The sequence below is a fragment of the Planococcus citri genome, chromosome 3 (genome assembly GCF_950023065.1).
Source record: "Planococcus citri chromosome 3, ihPlaCitr1.1, whole genome shotgun sequence".
NCBI lineage: Eukaryota > Metazoa > Arthropoda > Insecta > Hemiptera > Pseudococcidae > Planococcus > Planococcus citri.
Window position 1 is genome coordinate 464,622 of NC_088679.1, and position 22,919 is coordinate 487,540.

Sequence of the window (22,919 nt, forward strand, 5' to 3'; positions counted from 1 at the left end):
AAATCGAAAAATCGCCCTGGAATGATGAAATACATTACATGTATCAACTTCAGCAGCTGAAAATTTCACTGTGGACTAGTCTCGTCATATGTACATACCTACTGAAATGCCAAAATAATATGAGAGGTTTCGGTATGCGACCTGCGCCGACTAACTATTTTTGGACAATTTTTCAAAATTTAATTTCTATGAGAAAATCGAAAAATCGCCCTGGAAGGCTGAAATATCAACAGACTACGAGTAGTCGAGTATGTCCGATGTCCTCTATCCAATGGTGCAAGAATCATTGAAATCGTCGCATGTCACCTGGGGCACCTCCCTCGTAAGTACTAGAATAAAATCTATACCTAATACGTAGACGTACACAAACGATGATACCTACTCGTATTACTCGTACCTACTGATCTACGAGTATAGAAACTACGTGCCTGCAGCCTGCAGCCTGCAGCAGGTATCTTAAAGAAAGTTGATCACAATTATGACAATCGATCGATATTTAGTACGAGCAGCATGTAGAGCATCGAGTATGCAACGTCAAATCCAAAATCAGAGACAAGACGTGAAACAATCAAGTATACCTACTCGTACCTATATTCATCAGGAAGACGATGATTTCACTCGTAGGTACGATGAGTATACAATATACGAGTATGGCCATTGGCCATGGTAACGGCGCGGCGTACCTAATACGAGTACGTACAAATATATGGGGTACATGGGGTACATGGGGTACCAGGTACATAGTACATACTACATACGAGTAAGTAAACTGAGTGTCACAATCCCACAAATTGTCAAAAATCCCAAATATTGACACTAGACACGCAAAAGAGCCAAAGTCGTGATAAAAGTGCGTGGGTAACCATCTGTTGATTTCGCACCTGGTTACGAGTAGATTCGTCCAGGAATTGCGTAAAAACAACCCCGAGTACGAGTAAAAGCGAGTAAAGCGTCTACGGTCTACCCCAACCCTATACGAGTATTGGGCACCCTTATCCTACCGGTTACCAGCAATTGAAACGTTTGACAAACGTTAGAAAGCTATAGCAAATTACTCGTACCGCTAACGATTAATCAACCGCAACGCGCAATACGAGTACCACCAACAGGCAACAAGAATACCTGCGATGAAAAATCTCATCAAAATGTCATTCCGACGCGCGACGGATAAAATTTGCTCGGCCATTATTTAAATACCTATTTATTTTTAGACGATACTCGATAATAAAATTTTAAATTTTTTTGACGTTTTTACACGAAGCGGTATCGAGTTAGATAAGCGACGACGATAATGCCTTCCTAATTATTATTGACTTTTCTCGACGGCATACTTAAAGCAACTAGTCGAATAAGATTTGCCGTTTTCTCTCTCTTTCTCCTTCTGATACGGTTTTTTTTTTTTCAATTTAAAACCGTTTTATACCACTTTACGTTGCTACTCGACCAGAAAATAGAGGCGTTCGTTCGAGTGATTTGATTTGATTTTTTCAAGGAAAAACTCGCTATATTTTTACTTCGTTTCGCACACGAGCACTTCACAAATGAGAAATGAGTTTAAGTTTGAAAATTACAACTGGTTCGGTAGCCGAAAGGAATGGCTGACGCTGACGCTGACGCTAGATTGAAAATGAACTACGAGTATAAAAAAAGAAAATGAATACGTCGAGAAGGAACTAAAAATGGTACACGTACGAGTGCGAGTACAGAAATTACAATGTTAAATCTTACACGCGCGAGTATATTTGCGATGGCTATGGCTCTGAAAGATTGAGAATACAAAACCAGCAAAAACTTGGATTCTGGTCCAAAAAAAACTCGTTCTTTCGCACCATGTGGTTGAAAAATGTCTCGAAAAAATCCGGTATTTTCGCTAAAAGTGTTGATTGGGAAAATTGCTGGTTTCTGCGATTCGGTGCTGTCAGTGTGAAATGCACTTACGAGTAGGTGGTAGTAGGTAACTAGGTATCTACAACAAAACCCAGACCAGCAGAGGAAAAAGGAATACAACTTTTCCAGAAAGCGGTGTACCGCACCGCACCGCGCCGCACCGTGCAGTGGCTAGTGGCTAGTGGCTACTGCCTAGCCGAAACTTGAAATGAAAATGACCCTAGTTTGGTTTGCTATTCGCTTTCTACTCGTAATACGATACCTACGCGCACGTAAGATAGATTAACATTTTGGTTTTGGATGAAAATTTATTGGCCCAGTGTTACGACCACGAGGTCTTAGGTTGTCGGTCTATCGGGGCGCATCTTTAATACGAGTACGAGTACGAGTAGCTAGCAGTCGCGGCGCGGCGCGGCGTGGCGTGGCGTGGCGTGGCGTCCGTTTCATTTCCACTTTGCAGTTAGGCACCTACCTAATTGTAAGCACCTAATTAAGTACGTGTAGCGGGTAAAATCGTACATTCGTACGCATGTAGGTAGTTAGGTACATTGTACATACGAATGTACAAATAGGATACGAATATAAGTACGAGTACTCGTGTATCTACCCCATACGTACGAGTATATACATACTCGTATGTACGTATTGTACGGGTACGACGCGACGCGACGCGACGGTACGTACACGTAGTACAGCGTGCTCGCAAGTTTTTGTATCGTTTCTACGGCTACCAAAATTAAACTACAGAAAGTAGGCTACGCGTATCTATCTACGAGTATTCGAAAAGACGGACAGCCGGGCGCAAAATGTTATTACGACTGGTCGCATGTCTTGTGAATTACGTAAAGCACTTATGTGCTCTGCAATACTGAACAAGATTCGTGTAATTTTGAAAAATTTATCGGAAATAGTCGATCAAATGGTTCTAACCTAACCTAAACTGTGCCACTCGAGTGGACGAACAAAAAAATATTACCTATCGCGACAAATCGCCCATCTCCAAAATTGAAGGAACAATTTTAAAGACTTGGCAAGACAGGTATAGGCATAAAGTACAGCACGTACTCGTAAATGAGAGTTACTATAGCTGAAGCTGAAGCTGAAGAACTAACTGGTACGAGTAAAAATACTACCTACGTATAGCAAATTCGCATCGCATAACATACCCACTGCCCAGTTACCCACAAACATACACCAAAGGATTTGTTGTACCTTGTACCTCTGCCTATTTTGTACTGTTACGAGTAGTTAGGTTTTAGTTATTGTACTTACTATGTGTAATTGTGTATTGTGTATGTATAGCGAGTACGAGTACCTAAGCGTAAGCGTGCCTACTTTATCGTCTGAATCACGAATGCGGTGCGGTGCGGTGCGGTGCGGTGCGGTGTGGTGCTTTGTCATTGTGTGGCCCGCAAGTGTCCAACTTCAAGCATCGTATCCTAATAAAGCCTCGATTTTGCTTCTCGCTTAACCACGACCGCGACATCCACAGTTGCCTTTTCGGTACTTTGTACTTATTCGCCAACTCGTAAGTCGTAATCTTGTACACTCAAAATTTATCTGTTCGTCGCGTTGTTTCGGGAATTACACCCTTTAACACGCCGCGCCGTCGTCCCTCAAAATTAGGTACCATTGATAAAGTAACCCGCATTCGAATGCGAGTATTAGCGCGTTGAAATTTTTGAAATACATAGCTCGTTCGTGGTAAATACTCAAAGATTATCGCCGCGCCGCGCCGCACCGCCGAAACGCCAAATACGAGTATATACGTACGTACGTACCGTACGTACGTACATATATCTAGATAGTAATTATGTATGTAGGTATTAGGTACCTCTCTACCCTACCTAATACATATCTCGATATCGCGAGATTTTTAAATTATGTACAAGTACGAAGATCGGTGAAGAGAACTATAGGTAAAGGGTAAGGTCTATTGATAAACTAAACACCTCTGACGAAACTCCGCGTAATTCAACCAAAAAAAAAAAATTGCCTCTTTTCACGGATACCTGTTTCAATTTCGCAAACGAAGCTGTTTTCAAAGGCATATTTTTCTCTACATATTTATTTGGCGTGAAACAGTTTTTCGAATATTGACAAATTTGGCAATCGGTACAATATACTACATAGGCTAAGTAGAAGTACCCACCTCGTATCTACCTTTAAGACTCTACCAAAGTACAGCGAGCGATAGCAAGGTAGGTGTAGTGTGTAAGTGTATGTGTACTCGTACGTTGTTTTCCCCGTCCCGTCCCGTCCCGTCCCGTCCCGTCCCGTCGCAAAAAGGAAAAATAACGCAAACGGAAAACGTCGTATAGCTTTGGGCAATGAAAGGCGAACAAGAGTGGTATTAGACACCCCGCTGCACTGCACTGCACCGCACCACACCGCACCGCGTACCATACCACATCATACTCGTCTGATTATAGGTACAGCTACAGCTAGCAAGGCAGGCTTCAAGCTGGGTGCTGGGTAGTAGGTAGAGGTACTCGTAGGTAGGTAGGTAGGTAGGTACGAATGCGAGCGACGACGTACATATTAAAAAATACGACGACGACGACGATGGATAAAAGAACTCGATCAGGCCTGCTCGCTGGATGTTGTGCCATTCGTCGTTTTCGCTTCACAGTTCACACACAACCGGAAGATTATGTTTACCCAAGGTACGCGTACGAGTACGAGTACGAGAAAAATCTGCCGTCTTTCTGAAAAAAGCAATTTTTTCGTCAGTCGTTACTCATTCTCGTTACACGAATAGTCGAGTACCCCGCTGGAGTGCGACCGCACCACACTGCTCGCCCACCACATCCGAGTCGTAGTCTTTCCTTCGTTCGTTAATAGATTTCGGTATATGTGAACCTTGGCCTGGACCAGGGTCTACGCCTGGGCTAAATAATACATACCTCCATTACATCGCAGCATGTACATACGTAATGTTCGTCTTTTCGAGAAAAAAAAAACACCTAAATCGTCGAAAATGGTATTTTCAATTGTTTTTTATTTTATTTTTGTCATTTCAACAAGTTTTTACGTATGTACTTGGAGTAAAAGACGCGACGTGCCTCGAGAAAGGAGTCACCTAGCACACTACACAGATGGCGGAGTCGAGATGAGAGGAGGGGGTTGAACATTTCCGTGGAGATACCTACCAAGGATAGGTAATAGGTATACGTAACATAGCTACTGAAAAATTTTCGAAATCGGTTAAAATGGGGCTGCGTGTTATTGAAATTTCAGAAAAAGAAAAGGTGGTGTGGATGTGAAATTTTTCACGCGCAAGTTTCTCGATGGTACCTATCTTCCATGCTAGAAGTACATCAACTCAGCCCTCATATGCGCCGCGCCGCGCCGCGTCGCGTCGGCATGTTCGGTTCGAGCCATCGAGTGGATGTCAAGGTACGAGTGCATGCTCGGTGCAGCGTGCAGTCGTGCACCCGTGCAGCTAGCAAAGTGAAGGTGAAGGTGAAGGTGAAGATACGATACAGTTAACGCGAGTATCTACTCATTGTTCTTGTGCAAGTTGGACAGTACAAAGTACACTCGCACACGTACATACTCGTACATAGTACATATGTACAATACAACAAATAGAAGGAAGATAGTGATGAGTGATGACGACGAAAGCTACGCGTAAAATGTTATCCTTAACGCCTAACGCCTAACGGCTCGGCTCGACTTTCACGAAACTGTAACAACCATACGACTTACGAGTAACAACAGTAACACAAACTTAAACTTGCCTCAAGTTCTCTATTCGTACTTTCGTACTCGTATTTGTATAACGAGCTAGACTAGGCGCTCGCTGCGTAAATTTGTCAAACAAAAATTAATTTTTCATCGCGCCGCGCTGCGCTGTTCCTCGCTTTCCTCGTCGTGCCATGCCATGCCATGCCATGCCATGCCATGCCATGCCATGCCATGCCATGCCATGCCATGCCATGCCATGCCATGCCACGGGCGAAATGTTTTTCAACGTGGCCCAGAGTATGTACACTGTGCAGTGTGCACTGTGCACTCCCACGCGATAAATTAGCAGTCGTAAAACAATATAAATACCGCCGCGCCGCGCCGGTAGTGCAGCGATTTTTACCACAAGTAAACAATTAAACATGCACCACTCGTAGCGTAGCCCGCGTTCAGCATTGCCAGCACGGTATTTTGGCCCTGTATGGAGTAAGAATCTACTTGTAGCTTCCAAAAGGATGGTGGAGGTGGAGGTGGAGGTGGAGGTCCGTGGGCAATGGGCATAACAGCAACTCAAAGTATAGGTATGGGCGACGCTACAGAAGCAATTCTCGATTGCGTCCAATATCCTGAAAGTACGCGTAGAAGGGAGGCCCTTTAACACGCCATTTCACCAACTTTTGGGGCTTTTTCAATTAATCGCGACATCATTTTAACAAATTTTTCAGCAGTCAATTTCCGCAAAATTCTGCTCAATTTTACAATTTTTTTACCGGTATTTTTTTGCTGTATCGAGTTTAATTTCAGTATGCACTCGTACTTACGAAGATTATACGTATACCCTATGGCCTATATGTATAGTTACATATTACGGTTCTAGGTTTGCAAATAATATGCATTATTTTTGACAAGAAATTTTGCTCTCTTATACTCGATATACATACTGGTATGCCTACGTGGCCTGCGTAGACACGACTAGAGGTGTGTAGCCGTGTAGCGTGTACGAGTAATGTAAGGTACTGTATCTGTACGGGACTACGGGTACGCGTGTCGACTTTCGATACAATCATTTCAAAGCTAACGATCGGTATTGTTATCTCGTAGCGCTAGAGACTTGTTTTTTTCTTCTTTTTTTTCCATCTTCTTTCTCGTTTCTCTGGCGCGTTTCATTTCTTTTTGAAAATATACCGCCATCGTCCAAGTCGAACAAAGTACTCGTACATACACCAACATTGGGAAAACGAAAAATGAAAAACGGAAAACGGAAAACTGCAAACAGCTCTACCCTACCGGTACCGAGTATCTATACCTATACGAGTAGGTATGTAGGTGTAGGTATATTGTATAGGTATTGTAGGTGGGTCTGGGTATTGAGTAATATAGGTATACGCTTCAATACTCGTACTCGTATAACACACGCGCCATCGCACATCGTACAAAAATACCCGCACCAGACACTCAGACAGGGGTAAGAGCATTGTATATGTATGTAGGTAGATACATATGTAGCATTGTAGCGCCGAGCATATACAATATACATACTCGTACTTACACCGAACGAGTTAGAGTTACAAACTTGTTAGTTTTTACTGCTGTGCGCACTGTGCAGTGTGCTTACAAGCATCTGCCACCAAAGCGGCAATTTCTGTAGCTTTCTGAGGTATCGCCTATCTCTATACGAGTGTCGAGTATGGTACCCGCTGTACGACTTTATTTTCTTCCTTTTTTTTTACAATACGCAGTACGTACAAATAAAAAGAAAACAACAGAACAGAATAAAGAAAAAAAAAGGGGGAAAAAGAGCTTCCCTTCCGAGACGCGCACACGTATTTTTTGTCGACTTCTCCTTCGCCCAATTCCCGTCATCATCGGGTTGGCACGAAATTTTTCTCAACGAGAATTTGACCGAATGAAAATGAAACACTCGTACATGTAAACAAACTTTCTGCAGCCGGACACTGGACACTGGACACTGGACACTGGACAGTACAGTAAACTGGGGCGAATTTATTTTAGAAATATTTTTGCAATTCTGCCAGGTTCGATGTATGTACCTAGAGTGGGTTGGGGCACGGTAAAATCAACAAATACGCGTACCTCTACCTATATACCAGAATGCGTAATAAAGGATAGAAGTGTCGATCAAAATTTATGAGAAAATTCACTTCGCCGAGGAGTTAACGCGACCGTTTCGATCAAATTTCCATAACTCGTACCTACGACAGAGGGTGCCAGAAAAAAAAGAATTTCGCCGATTTGATCGAAATGATCGTGAAAAGTGCGATATTCGGCCATCGGGGTAGGTATTTAGTTTTTCATTTAAAAACTACGCGTACGCGATGGGCGATGGGCGATGGAAAAGTGTTATACTCGTATGTAATGTAGACCGCCAAATTGCTTATAAAACTGCAGGTAGAGGACTGAAAATGGTGTCGAATTTCAAACCCAACTCGCTTGAAAAAATTTACGCAAATATGTACCTATCTCGGCACTGGATCGGTGTACGAGTAAAGTGAACAACTTCTCACCATTCTATAATACGAGTACTAGGTAGGTACATACCTACAACAGCATTGCGTATAGGGCTTAATGACTTTGTAGGTAGGTAGCTAGGTACATAGTAGGTACGTCGTCGTCACTGTTGAAAAATGCAGATGAACAATTTCGAACGCGCGGCTCTCTCGTATAGGAATTGATTCTCATTATTAACAATTCTACTTTTCGCTTTCAATTTCGAGAAAGGCTAATCGTGTATGGTAACATTGAGCCTACGAGATCATACACGAAGTATGTATGTATGTATGTATGTACCAACGAGAAGTACGACAAGTATGAACAAGAAAACCAGAGTAGGTATATAGTAAATGTGTATGCCGTATGCCGTATATGCGGTCGTAAATGAGATGAGACGAGACGAGACGAGATGAGTACGGAAGTACGCGTGTATAGTTTTCGTAGCTAATTTCGTAATCGGATGTAAGTATCTACAATCTACGTACAATATACGCGGATGGATACGAGCACGAGGCGAGTAGTTTTGAAGAAAACTTACCAGCACTCGGAATTAGTCAACACGAGAGTAAAGTATAGGGCCTAATCTAGCTGCTCGTAAGTCGCTGTATTACGTACGTAGATGTGGTCGGGGTGAAGCGGGGGGGGGGGGGGAGGGGGGTGCGTAGCAAAACTTGATAAATCGCACCACACTGCCGCTTATGCGCCAGGCGCCACCGCACCCTACCATTACAACCGAGTATGAAACAAAACAGAAACACGCAAGCTTATGTACCTCTACCTGCTACTTGTACCTAGTACCTACCTACCTACCTACCTATACCTACCTAATGTAACATGCTCCACTACTCCGGTGTGTAGGGTGTATTGGGTATTGTACATTGTACATACAATGTACTCGTATATTATCTATTATGCATTATGTATTATGTATTATGTAGTTATGTACTATGTATGATACATATTGCACGAGTAGTTACGAGTAGAAATGTGTATGTAAGCTGCACAGCCACAGCCACAGACGCCATCCAAAAAACCCCAACACAACACAACACAACACTAATTTACATACAGGGCAAGGTAGATGAGTACGCGCCACGCGGTACGCGGTACGCGGTACGCACACACTCTCAGTCAGTCATAATTAGCTTTAAGGGCGATTACGCTGCTGATCTTGAATTTATGTAATACTCGTACTTACTCGTATAGCTGCTGCTACACGCGCTGCGCTGCACCGCGCCGCTTCAAATTTTCGCTTTATTAAATACATAGACATGGACGCGACGACAGCAACGCTTACAATTAATTATCAACGGATTAAGGCGAGCGTTGCGAAATCTCTTCTCTGCACTCTGCAGTTTGTTCGCAAAATCTCGCGCAGATACCTACTCCGCCTACAGCCAGTAGATAGATACGTTTACGTATACTTACGAGTAGATAGGCATTAGGCAGGCACCTGCTTGCCTCGTCGTACATTACACAGACACACCAACAACTCGACAACTCGTACCGAGATACCGAGAAAATACGCTTTTTCACCGACACCTCGTCATCAATCTGTTCCTGTACGGCACACAACTTTCCTTCCCCGCTTGTTTTTCAGTTCGGTTATATGTGTATTTAGCACGGATATTCGATACGAGTAAAACGATAAAATAAACGCGATAATCCGATTCGCTTTTTCTGCGAAAATCGAAAAACGAGAGGGGCGCGGGCGCAGTCTCGGGTCTGTTCGCCTCGGCCACGGCAGCCGCGAGCCGATCGCGATGCACACGCGACAGGCGACAATATTTGCTGATAAAACAGCTGATTTTGCGACGACCAACGAACGGCTGTCATGTGGTAGTAGACACGATGAAGCTAAACGTACGGCACGAGACACGACACGAGTAAACCTTAGACACGCGACAGACGACGCGATGTACAAATACGTAGGTAGAGGTACGCCGCGGCCGCCGCTCAGGTAGTTACTCGTAAGTGTAGACTGCGCGGCGCCAAGCCGAGTACACGATTTCTCACGCGTAGCGCCATCGCCATAAGTCTCGGCCTCGGTACTGGCAAAGTGGCAAAGTTGCGGTCACCGCATTCGCACATCAACCGATAAAAACGAAGCCTCGAATACCAAATCGAATCGCCGCGCCGCTACTAATTCCGACACTGTCGCTTACTCGGCGTACACGCGAGAGTACGTATTATTAGCCTTTTGTGACGAATTTTCCGAAAGAGACAATCGAGAGCTGTCAAGCTGCCTTAGCAATAGGGCGCGGCGCGGCGCGGCGGAGTGAACAAAAAAACATACGAGTAGGTATCCTGAATTTCGACCAAGTCCAGGAAGTGACTCGCAACGAGGCGAGGGAGAGATTACCTACCCAGAAGAATGTCGAGCCCCCTAGCGATTCAGACAGCTGAACCATTGGTCCTCACAATGGGTTCATTCGTGAAAAAAAGTGATTCGTGAATTTTGAAAAAAATGATCGAGATGGCCGAGAAAAAAGGAGGTAGGTACTTACCTATTTTTCGAGATATGTATTTCCAACTACCGAATACAAATAATCCGTTACTTTTTCTGTAAAAAGACGTTTGGCGTTCAAAATTTTTCTGGCTAGTCTCCTACGCGAAATAAACTTGCTCGCCAATTTTCGTAAAAATCCAGAATGTGGATTTTTCATCGCTTCACGTTTTACTCGCAAGGAGACCTTTCGAGGTGTCCGCCTTCGATTCGAAGGGGGCAGAGTTTTTTGAAAAACAGCGCGGTCTAACTTTTGTAAAATTTTTAAAAACTCAAAATCGACGGCGATTTTATGATTTTTTTAAAAAAATTTCCACTCGGAGTATTTTGTAAAAATTTCGCGCAATTCACTACCTATCTCTGGCCATTCTGGAGCCTCCAGCGCGATTTTCGATTCCTCCAGAATTCTAACATTTCTTCGCCAGAAGGCGTGAAAACCTCCTAGGCAGCTAAAAATCGAGTTGCGGCTTATTTTCGACTTTCAAAAAGGGTATACGATACGAGGATACGCGCATTTGACGCCATTCCCCAATTTTTCCAAGAGATTTAAAATCAACGATTCGAGTAGAAGAATAGCAATCGAATACGAATACGTAAGTAAGTAAACGCGATTCCCCGAATATGAATAAATGATGTAGGTACTCGTAGTTGCGGTCTTCGAACTAATTATGTACGTGTAATTCCGAACACGACCCGCTGCTCGTGGAAAGAAAGAGAAACGAAGTGAAGAAGTGAACCAGATTAAAAATGCAAGTTTCCCAACGAAGGAATACTTACACATAGTTTGTCGAATGTCGCCAGCTTTTTGAGGGGTGGTGACATTTGAACATACGAGTACAGTACACTACAGTACAGTACACATTACACAACCGGTAGAGGTATAGACTCTTCGATACAGCCTACGTGTACGTAAGCACATCTCTGCTGCAGTATGCGGTATGTAATGTGTAATGTGTAATGTGTATTGTGTATTATGTATTGTGCGTAGGTCTAGCTCATCGTCAGTTCAGCAAGGCGTTAATCGATTACTACATAGTAAGCGAACACAAAGTGAGTGTACAGTACACTGTACACGCTACAGCTACACAACACACTACACACTACACACATAGGCAGATTGTAGCTACAGCTTGCTACCATTTATCAAATGATAATCGCGATAGCGAATGAATTCGCGAAAAAAGTAAACAAAAACGCGGAATTAAATTCTATTCCGATGACATATTATATCAAGTCTTCAAACGGGACGCGAGGTGAGGCGAAGAGAATTGTGAAGCGAAGCGTCGTTGATAATAATTCGGTGACATTTGTCGACTCTCGTTAATAATGAAATATGACGAACAAAAATACGCGACGATGCCGATGCCGATGCCGATGCCGATGTTGGTGTTGGTGTTGGTTCTGGAGCTGGTGCTGGTGCTGTTGTTGGTGCTGTTGTTGGTGTTTGTGCAAGGCTATTACGCGAGTATACGAACCTTTGATACCTATTTGGCTGACGTCGACGTCGACGTCGACTCGAATTCATTACACGAGTTTTCAAAGAGTCGACGAGCATCGAGCATCGAGCGAAGCCGAAGCGTAGAGCTAGATCCGCCTACATCGTGTTATGTACCGGGTAATGGGTACGGGTACCACCAACGCCTCCAGCGTCTCCGTATGTTTGGCGCGCGAAATTTCACTCTCATACAGCCCAACATCCGTCATTTAGGTACCTCTACCTCAGTCTTTCCCTCTCCATCTCCATATCTCCATTTCCCCTTCCCTTTACTGTTTCTTTCTTTCAGTTCTATAAGAAGTATACCTAACGGTAAGTATTACCTACCTACATACTCGTATTTCGTAGGTACTCGTCACCGTCGTCATTATCGTCATCCTCATCTTCATCTTCACCATTAGGTATCACGCATCTGACGCATCTATCCGATTTGTCTACTCGTAGGTAGGTATTTTTTTTTCAGTGGACATCGTATGAGATGAGAAGAGTCATCGCCAGTTCGCCACAACCGCACAGCTGCCAACAGCAAAACTTGGTAACTTGTAATCGTTGGGTGTGGTGAGGGCTGAGGGCCGATTTTTCTACGTCGCAAAGGCGCGGCTCGGCTCGGCTCGGCGGACCGTCCAAGGATTATCGCGTTGCAATCGCACTCCAAGTCGCAAAGGACTAATTTTGCCTTCGCAAGTTGCGAGTGCTTTTTGGGTTGGGCACACCGTTGTCCGCTGCTATATACGAGTATGTCTGTCAAGAGTTGATGTAAAAAGCCTAAAAGTACATACGAAGTAGGTATCTTCACCTACGATCACTCGTACGAGTATTCGCCGTGCCCTAGTTCCATGCAAAATCTCAATTACTCGATCTCTTTTAAAGATGGGCCATTTTTTCCAAAACAAGTTGCGTAGTGGTTAAAGAGTGGGGGAAAAAAAAAACAAGAAACACAATTTTTTCGAAAATGGCTCCTGTTTGAGAACTCATATCGTCCCTCTAGGCAGTGTAGGCCTTTAGGGGCACCTCTGAAGCTGGAATTTTTTCTGGTCAACTTTCAACTCGAAACGATCGAGTTTCCGCTAATTTATTTTTCAAAGCTGAAAGCTGTACGTTTACGATGAATAGTAAAAGCTACTCGTATAGAAAGACGAAGCACAAAATGACACTCGCAAGCCGGGAACCACCAGACGGCGCTTACGAAACGGAAACGGGCACATGGCACATGGCACATGCTATTGCGAACTGCGAAGAGAAAAGACACTCGGTATTACGAGTAGGTATACCTAAAATGAAAACGCGCGCGCGGGTATTGTTTTGAAAAACCTATTCATCGGCATAGGCGAAAAGTGCGCTGGCGCGAGCGAGCGAGCACGCAGCATAATTGTTGTTTCATTACCTATGTAGATGTACCTACTCGTACGTGTAGGTAGAGGTACTAGGAGTCGGAGCAGTGGAGCACCTATAGCAGCACGCGGAAGTGGCAAATTTTAAATTTAAAAACGCAAACACCAAGCACCTCCCCCCTCTCCTCTTCGTTGTTCGGCATCGTAATTTCATCTCAATTATTTTCGTGTAATTCGAACGGGTCGCGTCTCTAAAACATCTGCACAGAGAATAGCACGTGCGCGTGCCACCAATTGACCCATTTTTTCAATCTTGTTTCTTTTCTTTTCACTGCGTTCTACACATATCGTATCGTATCGTATCGTATCGCATCGAATAGCACTCATCAACCTCACATACTTATACGAGTAAATACAAATACGCGAGTAGCGAGTACCTACTATTATTCGAAGACACCGGGTAAAGGTACGTACAAGCGACCGCGGCCGTCGGCTGGCTTTGGCTGATGGTGATGGTTGTTGATGTTGATGTTGAATATACTCGTACTCGTGTAGGCACATACGAGTAGTACAGGGTGCCCAGAAATATCGAGTACCCCTAAAAAAGTTTTCTACTAAAATACTTTGGTTGGTCGCAATGAATGATACGAGTACGAGTAATAATGATAGCGCATGATTGGTTGTTGGACTGTTGGACTGGAGAGATAGCATTCCACCAATCATACGCATCTATTAAACCGTTCACGTTGCCAACCTATATTTTTAATGAAAAACTTTCTTCGGGGTACTCGATATTTCTGGGCACCCTGTACACGTGGGTGTGGGTATAGGACATAGGTATAGTAGGTGGTAGGAACTATGCAATAAGACATAGACACATATCACTGATACGGTACAAGTGTGTAGTGTACTCTAGTGTATGGCTAATGGCTATGTAGTATGTACGTAGACGTACGAGTATAGGTAGGCACGTTTACGAGGATTAAGTAAGTAATAGCTGCTCATTCATACTCGCGAATGTCGTACTCGTACTCGTACTCGTACTTGATTTCAATGATGCGCTTAAGGAATGCATTTACTCGTACAACCGCAACGACAGCTATTCAATACGCCTCGAATAGGTACAGGTAGTTACTAGGTACCTACTACCTAGTACCTCTACCTACGTAATATTCTGCATACTCCGATTACTAGCTTTTGGTATGGTTATGGTTACGGTTACGGATCACGGATCACGGATCAGGAAAGGTGATTGATCAAGATTATGATATGTACGTACCGAAGTATATGCGCATATTTGTGCAGGCATCTTAACGACATTAAATACTGCAGCCTGTAGGTGAATTCTTGTAGTCGAGTATGAGCATTGAGCAACTGCACAACTGCATCGCTCGGTACCGACCCATTACAGCTAATACGGCCCACCATACGGAAAACCACGGTTGAAAAAGCGACATACAGTATTTATGTTAATGATATTGGTAGGTAGAGGTACGCGACTACGCGTACGATATGGGAAAAGCTGATAAAAACTACGATATTGGTACATATATTGACACTGTTATCGCTAATGGCACCACATTCGAGGCGTCGAGGCCCGTTTTTAACGCAGGTGTGTAGTGTGTAGTGTGTAGCCTGTATGTACCTCGATCGAGTACAGTTTTTAGTTTACACAATAGGGTACATAGTACACAGTAACATACTACTCGTACATACATAAGGTTACGTATACACTATACACTTCAGAAATAAGACAGAAAAACGTAATATTTGTGCTTTTGTCGTAGTCATAATGAAATACTGATACTGAAAAATTAGTCCTCACTACTCTCGACCTTACCCCCATTTTACAACGAGACAATACTCGTATACGAGTAGAACCGCGGCGCTGTTTCGCGTCGACCACCGAAGGGAGCAAAAGCGAAATTTCATTGTACAGTATCCCATTGATTACGATTTACGAATACGAATTTCTAGACAAATTCATCGGTATTTTTTATTATAATTATGCAGATCTAGATACTGATACTCGCAACAGAAGTAGGTACGATATTGACGATCAAATGCAAAAATTTGAAAATCCTACTATCCAGAGACTGAGGAATCGACGGATGAGTTCAAAGTTTTTGCGCATTTCCAAGGATGTAACGAACAACTAGGTATTTCAAGGCGAGCGAGAAGGAGGACCGAATCACAAAATTCCAACTGACTCGTCTAAGAATTTTCAAGCACAAAAATTACTTATTTTTGGAGTTTTCAAGTGGAATTTGCAATCGACCTCCTAGCATTTACAACTTACAGAAAACGTCGCTCAGCGATAAAAAAAATACCATTTTTGACATTGGAAGTTTATTATTATTATTATTATTATTATTATTATTTTTTTTTGGATTTAATATTTTTCAAATGTACCTATCTAAATACCTAAAAATGGTGCAGAAATGCGAATACTGAAAAAGAAAAACAAATTGGTCCGAGCGAAGCGAGGGCGAAAGCTTTCGAAAATTTTCAATCCGAGAGGAGGAAAAACATCATTGATATTTTTTTTGGATTTAATATTTTTTAAATCTAAATAAAAACTTTTCAGAAATTTCCACTTTGTAAAAGAAAAGAAAAGAAAAGCAAACTGATCGTAGCGAAGCGAGGGCAGAAACTTTCGAAAAATCGTTCAAAAAATGAAATAAGATTATTTTTTAACGCGAGCCAAATTTTTCACCCTTAAAATTATCAAAAATTGTATTAAATATTTCTCCGGTAAGTAAAATAATTTGGAAATGGCGAAATTATAGTAACCGAGAGAAGCGTGGGACGAAAGCTTTCAAAAAATTTGTACGATTCGAGAAGTGAAAAACAGATTGTTTTTAATGTAACGATAAAAATTACAAAAAAGTGGGAAAATATCGCATTCGCCCGCTCCCGCTTTCATTTTTGATAGTAGGCCTAATTGATACCGAGTTGGGAAATTTAAGGAAACTAACGACTTAGTAAAGGAAAATTACGAATGGTAGCTTCCATCGTATTTCGTATAAAAAAATATTTTCGTTTATAAAAGTTGTAAATTTTCAACTGCGCGAATTTCTTTTTAATTACGGTAATACGGTATCGTACATCTACATACGTACATATTTTCTCAACTTTTCGCGTGTTTCCTAAAATTTTCCCGCAACTCGAGCCAAGTGCTAGGGGACAGCTTGCGCTTGCCTCCCAATCTCCCTCTCGCCTTCGTTCTTGCGCATTTCACGAATCTTGTAGAAAATGAAAAAGGTCTTTTCGCCTTTTCGTCAAAATTATTAAAGGCGAGTTCGGCGTCACCGAGAAATCGAAACGAAGAAAATTTCTCTCGCACTGGGATGAACTGAAAGAGGCAAATTTTTACAAGATTTTCTGCCGAGTCCATTAAGTAATTTGTGAAACCTGTACGCGATAATTTTCTATCTGCGGATCGCGTGAAAATTCCAGATAGAGTTCTCGCGCTCGCACGTTGGGCATGGGCTCATCTCCGAAAAATAAGACTCGCGGATTCGTTTAAACGAGAAAATTTGAACGAACGAACGTACTCTCTAAATTTGAAACAGTCAATTTCACTGCTTAGCAGTCACGACATTTTGCCTTTTTAAAGCAGTAGTTTTTTTTTACTGCAAAACAGTGAAAAATTACTGAATTGGTCAGTCAAAATGATTTTTTACTGACCAACTCAGTAATTTTTCACTGTTTTGCAGTAAAAAAAAAACTACTGCTTTAAAAAGGCAAAATGTCGTGACTGCTAAGCAGTGAAATTGACTGTTTCAAATTTAGAGAGTAAGGGGAAGGGAAGGGGTACATTTTTTGAATTGTAGAACTGCGGGATTTCAATTTCCCCGGATCTATAGGGACTCGAAAAGTCGAGAAAATGTATGAAAATATACGTCAGACTTCGGGGAGCTCGTATTTTGGAGACATACTCGTATGTAGTATGCGAACCACCTAGCATACGTACACGTAGGAGGTCTAGGTATACGGAATATAGATTCGACTCGCTTTTTGGACAAGGTGATAAAGCTACGCAAAAACGAAATTGCGAATGGTAGCCTACTTCTTGTGACGTATGTAGAACGCCCGTCGCCCATTGCCCATTGCCCATCATGTCCCAGCCCCATACACGCGAATTTGAAGCGAAGAGCATTTTAGTTGTATAAGCGAGAGGAAGTCCTTACGAACCTGAAAGGTACGGTACCTATTACCTACGTACTTAATGAGCGCGTACGAAACGAATAAATAGAGATAGTAGGAGCTAGATACCGCGATAATAACCTGTAATCGTATTATGGTAACTACATAGGTACCTATAGTACGATAGGATGCGATGCGAGAGGCGAGGCGACGTAAAGAGATCGCGAAGCGAAATAGTTGAAATTACTCGTATTCGAGAGAACGGGTGAAATATACTGCACTTACGACTTACGAAGTTACGAGCATACACCCAACTCGCGAGAAAGTAAACTTTGCTCGAGTACTTACTACTTACGCGTATACGAATACGAGTAATTGCGATATGGCGATGGCGCGGTAATAAGGCAAATACGCGTATCAGTTCAATGCATCATCATCTATATATAGTCTATAGAGTATAGAATATAGTAGATACTCGTACGAGTAGATCGTGAGATACTCGTATGGGTATTCGTCAATTCGTCTTTTTATACGCGAATCGCGAATCGCGAACCGCGAATACCGATCCGCTTACTCGTATCGTGAATCTACGTGTACGAAACTTAAACTATAGTATACGAAAGTACCATAAACCATATCTACGTACTACGTCTATGTATCTATGTACGTACAAAAATAGAAAAACACTCACCAAAAGCGATATCGATGAAAACGCAGCGTCGAATGTTGATGGCATCGCAGCTGGATATCCGAAATCGGCGATCATAGGTACCGGACGCGTACCTACGCGTAGTTTTGGAGTTTTGGCAGATGAAAGGAGTGCACTGTGGTGCACATATGCACATGCACATGCACATGCACTACGTTAGGTATCGTACGTGGACCGAGATTGCGGAATGATCACTTTGTAAAATGAACCGATTCGCGAGATTTGCAACAATTGTCGTCGAACACGTGCGAATAATACGAATTATAAAAAAATAGGTACGTAGATACCTAAACGAACGAACGTGTTATTTTTTCATTAATTGATGGCGAAACAAAAAAAAAACTTGGGCAAAAATACGGCAAGTAAGCGCGAAAAAAAAAACTATACCGAAGTAAGTATATTCGCGTGTAAACGACTACGACTACGAAGACGAAGAAAATCGTAAAAAGTATCGCGCGCGCTATTCTACGAATTTTTGGGCACACCGAAACGGGCACCTCGAGTACTGGAGAGTAGGGCACGAGGAACGCCGACACACTGATTCTCGAATCTCGATATTACGGTACGTTTTTTACACATTAACGCGAACGCGAACGCGAATACGAACACGAACACGAACACGAAGTCGAACTCGAACACGGACGCGGACCGCGGACCGCGGACCACGGATCAGCCGAGCGACGCACCGAACGGCTTACGGGGCGTTGGGGCGTTACGTGTTACGTTTACGTACGCCTCGTCGACGTCGACGTCGACGTCGAGCAGACTTGTATGTACGAGTACGAGTCGTACAAGATTGTAACGGCTTTCAGCTTTGGCTATGGCTTTGGCTTTGGCTGTCGCTGACTCGCTGGTCGTCTTTCTTGTGGTCATGACGATGACGATGACGATGACGATGACGCTGACGCACCGCACCGCACCGGTTTACACATGCGCACCGCCGCTCCGCTCCGGCCTACCATACCATTCTGTTCTGCAAACATGAGAGAAAAAAATTGCCATCATTAATACCTACTCGGCTACTCGTACGAAGAGAAGACCAACTTAAAAAACGGCCGCAGCAGACTGCTCATCTTTTCATTCTTTTTTTCCTGCACGCTGCACACTGCACAGCATTAGCCCAATCAAGGCGAACCGGTTCTATACGTGTGTATTTGATCGACTACATCGATAGGTTTAGGTGGATAGGCGGAGGAACTCTGCAGTATAACAATTGAAGAGTCCATCCACCAGTACACACCACACACCACACACTACACAATATACTAGTACAATATACGTATTTTAAAAACACGCTCGCATATGGTAGGTCTGCGAACGACTTTTTTGTTCTTCTAAAGCGATTAAAAATGTTTCGAGTAGTATAAAAACTCGCCGGAGCCGTAGGCTCCAAAAAGGTCAAACTGCGATTATTTTCGAGTCGGTTGATCGTGTCGCAAAAAACCGCTTGGTATAAATGCGGATGCGGGTACGGGTACACGGTACAGGTACGGGTGGCTTTTTTGAAAATCTGCCGCCGCCGCGCCGCTTTCGTAAAATTAGCAAATTTGTCGAAAATTTACTCTCGAACACACTGCTGGAATTACGTACAACGTGCAACGTACAAGGTAACCATAACCACTCAAAATGGTCGAGAGTTATAGAAACTAAAGTTCATTTTTGGCTATTCCGGTGTGATTTGAATTTTCTGGAGAAAATTGAGAAACCGCTGCAGCTGCCGCTGCGGGTTCTAGAATGGCTCACAGTCAAAACTACTCGTAGTAGTCGTTGATGTGTGAGAATTGAATTGAGGGATTATTCATTTCACACTACCTCAGTGGCGTAGCCAGGATTTCCTCAAGGAGGGGGCAAAACCAGATTTTTAGGCATGAAAAATCTAAATGAAGGGTAATTTTCTGGAAATCTATTGCGATGTGTGGTGATTTCATGAAAATGAAGATAAAATTACTGCTCGAGCGAAGCGAGAGCGAAAATTTTCAAGAAAAATGGGTCCAAACAACGAAAAAACGTCCATTTTTGCATGTTTTCTTTCAAATTTTCGCTCGCAAGGGGGAGCATGGCCCCCTTCGCCCCCCTCCCTTGGCTACGCCACTGCACTACCTAGTTCATTTTGCTGAAAAAATTTATACTTGGTGAAAAAGTTCAGACATCGCCCTTGAAAAAAGTTAAATCAGAATTTTTAAATTTTTCAGAATTGGCCGAAAATTCAAAAATCAACTCGAGCATCCGAATACGTATTTCGGTTTCGCGGATTTCAAGACACGCCCGACGCTTTTTCAATCTACATATACTCGTAGTTTGGTTTCGTTCAAATCGGAGATAAGAGTGTGAGTTTAAAAGGTCCCCTTGCAAGTACAACGAAATCTTGCGAATGGTATAAATACGATGCAGATAAAATACGTACGGAACGTAACGTATAGGCCTAATAAGGTCTGTACAAGAGTACGACTACGAATGCAGAAGCGCGAATAAAGAAGGCAGCAAAGCGAAATAGTTGAATAAGCGAAAGACCTGACGATTCCGAGCGAATTATTCGCTATTAAGAAATCCGAGAATAATCGGATACTTCGAATAGTCTACGACGCGATGGCACAAAAAAGTATAGCTAATCGAATGAGTTCCAAAATTGTGACGGAAAATCACGGCCATTCTCAAGGTGAAAATAGCGCGTATTAGGAAGGTAAACCGATTTATTTAAGTAACGAACAAATAAAAATAAATACCCGTACACAAAAATAAAAAAAAACACATCTACGCGATGAAACTCGAGATCGAATGTGTCTCTATTCTGAATTTATCAGTTCAAAAGGATATACCTACATACACACAGACTTTAAGGTCTACTTAATACAAGCAAAAGACAAATGAATACACGCAGACAGGTGCTATGTAGGTACAGGGTACTGGGCAGATAATTGGGTAGCAATGAATTGGCGATGCGATATAAAAGTACATATACGAATACGAGCTTGGTAAAAAGGCTTAGCGTGATACGTCGAAGAAGAAACGAAAACATCGATAAAGCGACCGAGCTATGTACGTCAATCGCCAATTTAATGAAGTCGGCTGATGGCGGCGGCGGCGGCGGCGGCGGCGGCGGTATCAGATAATGGCAATCACTCATTCGAGCAAGTTACCATCGCGACATTTACAAGTAACAACTTGTTCGACATTTGGCGTTAATAAATACAAAAATAGGTGCACGGTGCACTACACGCTAAATAAAATATTATGTACCTAATAATAACCTTGTACATACGCGTACGAGTACGAGTACTCGTACGTAATAATCACCAACGAGCAAGTACCCGACCAAAGATGGTTGGCGGCTGGCGCTTTAATGCGAGTGCGAGTGCGAGTACAACGACGACGCGACGATTAGAAACGTTTACACATGTAATGTATAATGTAATGAAATGCAACCGCACCGCAACACGAACGACGACGCGGCGGGCTTTCTCGTTGCCAAGAAATGCAAATTGCAAATTACTCGAGATTACGCAAAAGTAGCGAATCGCGACGAAACCATAAAATTTAAAACGGATTAAAAGTCGATCGAGCTGTTCTTTCAATAACCACACATTAGCAAATTCTATCGTAAAATTTCCGAATGCCAGCAGCCAGCACGTAATCTCGGTTATAAGTTAAATACCAGTACCTCTACCTACGTAACATTTGTTCGTAATTCACTCCATTGCCAAAGCAAACAAACAAACAAACAAACGAGCACGCAGAAAAAACATTAAGGGATGCGAATTACGAACAACCAACAACCAAGTATGTACGTGCAGGTCTCTCACGAGTTGGTTTGAAGAGACACACGATAAAGAGCAGATTCAAATCATCCACTCGGCGTGAATAATCTTAACGAGGCGTGAAAATTAAAATTGTTTCGGCGAATAATAATTATACCTACCTACCGATCGAGGTGACTCTTGCAACAAACGAGTGAATCGTTTCAATCTTTTTTTTTTTTTTTGCCGGCTTGCCGGGCTGACTGCGCGCAACAAAAATCTAACGACGCCATCGTTAAATTGTTTCGCTTAATATCTTCGCTAACGTAATATAGCTGCGAAAAACACGCCATAAAGAGGAGAGCTGATATTAATGTCAGAGAAAAGAAAACACTTACCTTAATAGCGGCAATCGTTTCGAAAAAAATTACCCCTCGCCTCTCACCTCGACCGTTAAGTAAGTATATTTTTCACAGCGCGTCGTAATCGTTGCTTTTTAGCAGCAAAAATTTTTCACTTATTGAAACCTTTCTACCATTAACGCATCATCAACAATAAATCATATACTCGAACGCGCGCGCGGCCAAATCTAATAAAATCCACCGAGTACAATTCGTTCGCTCTTCAACACCATCGCCATCGCCACCGCCGATGTGAAAAATGAATCGTAATTATTGCGCGCTTCCTTTTCGCTTCTTCTTCCTCTTCGACTGCGCTCGTACTCGTAATGTCTTTGTTCGGAAAATTTTTCACTTCAAATACTTGTAGCCAGGCCTGGCGATGGCCGATGGAGTAGCCGTAGCGCGTACTTTTCAAATTGATAATACGTACGTACGTACACAATTACACATACCCAAATATCTTCAGTATCAGTACCTAGCGTATACCTATGCGGGTTAGTTAGGAG

At 42.8% G+C, this 22,919-nt stretch overlaps 1 protein-coding gene across 1 annotated transcript in view; it reads right to left on the reverse strand.

Moving 5' to 3' along the window:
- The window catches only part of LOC135841434 (atrial natriuretic peptide receptor 1-like), a 131,188-nt gene extending 108,607 nt beyond the window's left edge, over window positions 1–22,581 (reverse strand). The window contains exons 1-2 of the mRNA XM_065358391.1: window positions 22,411–22,581; window positions 18,261–19,251 (exon numbers count right to left, since the gene is read on the reverse strand). The gene's annotated coding sequence lies outside the window, so the exon portion shown is untranslated. The remainder of the gene's footprint in view (window positions 1–18,260; window positions 19,252–22,410) is intronic.
- Between the last annotated feature and the right edge of the window lie 338 nt (window positions 22,582–22,919).